General features: G+C 33.6%; 1 long non-coding RNA gene across 1 annotated transcript; it reads right to left on the reverse strand.

The window, feature by feature from the left end:
• Nucleotides 1–1,831: 1,831 nt before the first annotated feature.
• Nucleotides 1,832–3,339, reverse strand: LOC143060105 (uncharacterized). Its single transcript, XR_012973841.1, has 3 exons — nt 3,282–3,339; nt 2,642–2,710; nt 1,832–2,098 (listed from the first exon to the last, which is right to left on the reverse strand). It is a non-coding gene; the product is annotated as an uncharacterized LOC143060105 (long non-coding RNA).
• Nucleotides 3,340–3,708: the final 369 nt, after the last annotated feature.

A 3,708-nucleotide genomic window follows, 5' to 3' on the forward strand; every position in this document is an offset into this window, starting at 1 on the left:
GGCTCTCAATGCCGTTTTCACGTGTTCCTAGAGGCTAGGTCTCAAGTGTTTAAACACAGGCACTAGGCTCTCAATGCCGTTTTCACGTGTTCACAGAGGCTAGGTCTCAAGTGTTTAAACACAGGCACTAGGCTCTCAATGCCGTTTTCACGTGTTCCTAGAGGCTAGGTCTCAAGTGTTTAAACACAGGCACTAGGCTCTCAATGCCGTTTTCACGTGTTCGCAGAGGCTAGGTCTCAAGTGTTTAAACACGGGCACTAGGCCCTCAATGCCGTTTTCACGTGTTCCTAGAGGCTAGGTCTCAAGTGTTTAAACACGGGCACTAGGCTCTCAATGCCGTTTTCACGTGTTCACAGAGGCTAGGTCTCAAGTGTTTAAACACGGGCACTAGGCTCTCAATGCCGTTTTCACGTGTTCCTAGAGGCTAGGTCTCAAGTGTTTAAACACGGGCACTAGGCTCTCAATGCCGTTTTCACGTGTTCACAGAGGCTAGGTCTCAAGTGTTTAAGCACGGGCACTAGGCTCTCAATGCCGTTTTCACGTGTTCACAGAGGCTAGGTCTCAAGTGTTTAAACACGGGCACTAGGCTCTCAATGCCGTTTTCACGTGTTCCTAGAGGCTAGGTCTCAAGTGTTTAAACACGGGCACTAGGCTCTCAATGCCGTTTTCACGTGTTCACAGAGGCTAGGTCTCAAGTGTTTAAACACGGGCACTAGGCCATCAATGCCGTTTTCACGTGTTCCAAGAGGCTAGGTCTCAAGTGTTTAAACACGGGAATTACGCTATCCAAATCCTTTTCAACGTGTTCCGTGAGGCTTCAACTCTATCTATCAATCAATCAATCAACTGATTAATCGACCGACCAACCAATCAATCTATCACTCAATTAATTAAGCAATTAATAAAAAAATCAATCGTGTTTCAGAGGGGAAAGACCGTTAACAATTGTTTTTTAAACAATTGATTTATATTGAAAATGTGCACTTTTAACCATTCTAATAAATTGTATGTATCATAAAATGCCTCACTGGCACCCACCCACCCCTTTTTTAGGGTATTTTCTCCCATTATTAGGTCTTTCCACTTTTCCGTGGAAAGACCTATTGATTTTGTTCTGATTATTATTATTATTATTTTTTTTCTTCCGCCTAATTTCTTTCTTGCGTAGTATTGTTGTTTCACAAGATGTCGCTTAGATATATGAAATATGATATCGTAAAGTGTATGCGCTTTAAAAACTGACAACTGCGTAACCAAATACTTTACGTTGTAAGAGTTACCTCCCCAAACACTGTTTTTCTTGTGGCCACTACTCCTCCGTAACCGTAAAAGATTACGACAAATTTGTTTTACCAATTTGCTCATACCTGTACGAAAAAATCCAGGCGTCTTTTACACAGATTCCAGGCGGATATTTTAGAGGGAATCCGTTTAAAGTCCACTTTTACACGAAGAATCTTTCTTACATGGATTCCAGGCGGGTTACGGGCGGAATAGAGCCGAAATATGCAAATTTATCCGCCTGTCTTAGGAGGAAAATTTTCCGTCTAATTAAAAGGAAAAATGTTTTTCTCAAAAATATATCCGCCTAAAGAGACGGAAAATATATCCGCCTAAAGAGACGGAAAATATATCCGCCTAATGAAACGGAAAATATATCCGCCTTCGAAAAAAAATCCGCCTTAGAATATGAAAAAAAATCCGCCTTAAGAATATGAAAAAATTCTGTCTTCAATGAAAGAGTTTTTTCGTTCCAAAGATTCAGGTTTTTACCACTGCCATGCCTTCTTGCGAAGAAAAACTAGGCCTTCATACAATAAAATGCAAAAAATGTTATCAAACTTGATCGAATTTATTTAAGCAACTACAAATTACTATACATGTATGTATAATTTTGACATTTTTAGTTCTTCACAATTTCTTCATTTTCAGTTATTAGTCATATTTTTAAGGGTTTTTCAGTGTTCTTTGAATATAAATTATTATCACAAGTTCCTGAATTTATTTCGTGCATAACTGATTTGCTCTGTAACAGCATCATTGATATGACCATCTTGCATGGATCTGTTGTGTTTTGTGCACCAAGCAGTAACATAACCTGAAAAAAAAGAGGACATAAATTAAAATTACCATGCATTATTGGTTTAACTAAAAGGTATTTGACAAATTTCTCTATGTTATACAGGTAAATTGTGAGCTGCCTAAGTAGGTGGGGTTTTCCTTCATTTTGACATATTGACCTGAATTTACTATTTTTACCATATATCATTCAATATACATATTACAACAGAAACATCTAAAACTTGAAATCATAAGATTAAACTATGAAAAATAAGATGTTAAGCATGTTTTTAAGAGTAATTATATTTTAAGAAAAAAATCCTTGTAAAATCAAGGGCAGATAATTATAATGAATTTACTATGAACTGTTTTGGGGATTTTCTCAATAAAATAAGACCTGTGGGCTGTAACCCCTGTTTTCAATTTGCTAATTTTTAAGATATATATCATGTTTATATCAAAAAAATATTACAGATGGTTTTACAACTTTTGATTTTTTTCAAATTTGTTAAAAGTCCAATATGTGCAAAAGTTACTTAAAAAGCATTCATAAGGATTTCTTTCATATAAAACTACTTACTCCAAGTCTGATTGAATGTGTCCATTCTTCAGTCCTATCAGAAAACAATTTTCTTTTGTTTCACCAGTTCTGAAATATAAAAAAAAATTGTCTTATTACAATTAAACAAAATAATTATTACATATACTGTGCATGAAGTGTATAGGTTATTCTTCACTTTGATTAGTACATGTAGTATTGGTCTTTTATTTTACTTTAACATCATAGGCCCGCATTTACATGTACAAAATGTTTGTCTTGCCATTTTAAAAATCTTAAATTTGATCCATAATCATGATAATTGAGTACATATGTACTAAATTTTAAAAGATAACACTTTATGATTTTTCGGAATAGATGTCTATTATATATATTTAATTATTACAGTCATACAACAGATCTCCAACTTTGCCAAAACTTAACTATCAAATAATATCATATAAAAGAGATTGTCTTAAAGATATAAGTCTTGTGTCATACACAAATACCACAGTAATTATGAACATGATGTAATTATGCAAAAATTGAATGGTCTTATATAGTTATTTTCTTGATCCTACATGGTACTTATATATATATATGTCACAAGTTATTTGAAGGAAATAGCAGTTTCATAATATTCAAAAAGGTTGAAATACTTATATTCATAATTTCAACTTACCAGAAGATTCAATCCAAAATATATGAAAACATCAATCTTCACAAATCCAATAGTCATATGCATGTCATCAGAAGAATATATACATCTGCACTTTTTAATGTTAATAGAATACTTTGGCTCTTTTTAGTCCACAACTCTACATCCATGGTAAAATTCATATTTTGGTCAAGATAAATATTTAAGACATCTTTTCTTGTAATGTCTGCAAGTTCAAATTTTGAATCTGACCTGAGTGTTGGGGTTATTTTGGGAGTTGTTTGATTCCTTGAAATGTTTCCCTAATCATTATACTATTAATTACCTAAATCTTAAATATTTGATTTATAATAATAAATAAATAATATTCACCAATTTTTATCTATTATTTTTATATTTTGGACTGTAGCAATTTAAGAGAAATGTACAAAGCAATGTGGTCTCCTTCATA

This window comes from Mytilus galloprovincialis, unplaced genomic scaffold (assembly GCF_965363235.1).
Source record: "Mytilus galloprovincialis unplaced genomic scaffold, xbMytGall1.hap1.1 HAP1_SCAFFOLD_66, whole genome shotgun sequence".
NCBI lineage: Eukaryota > Metazoa > Mollusca > Bivalvia > Mytilida > Mytilidae > Mytilus > Mytilus galloprovincialis.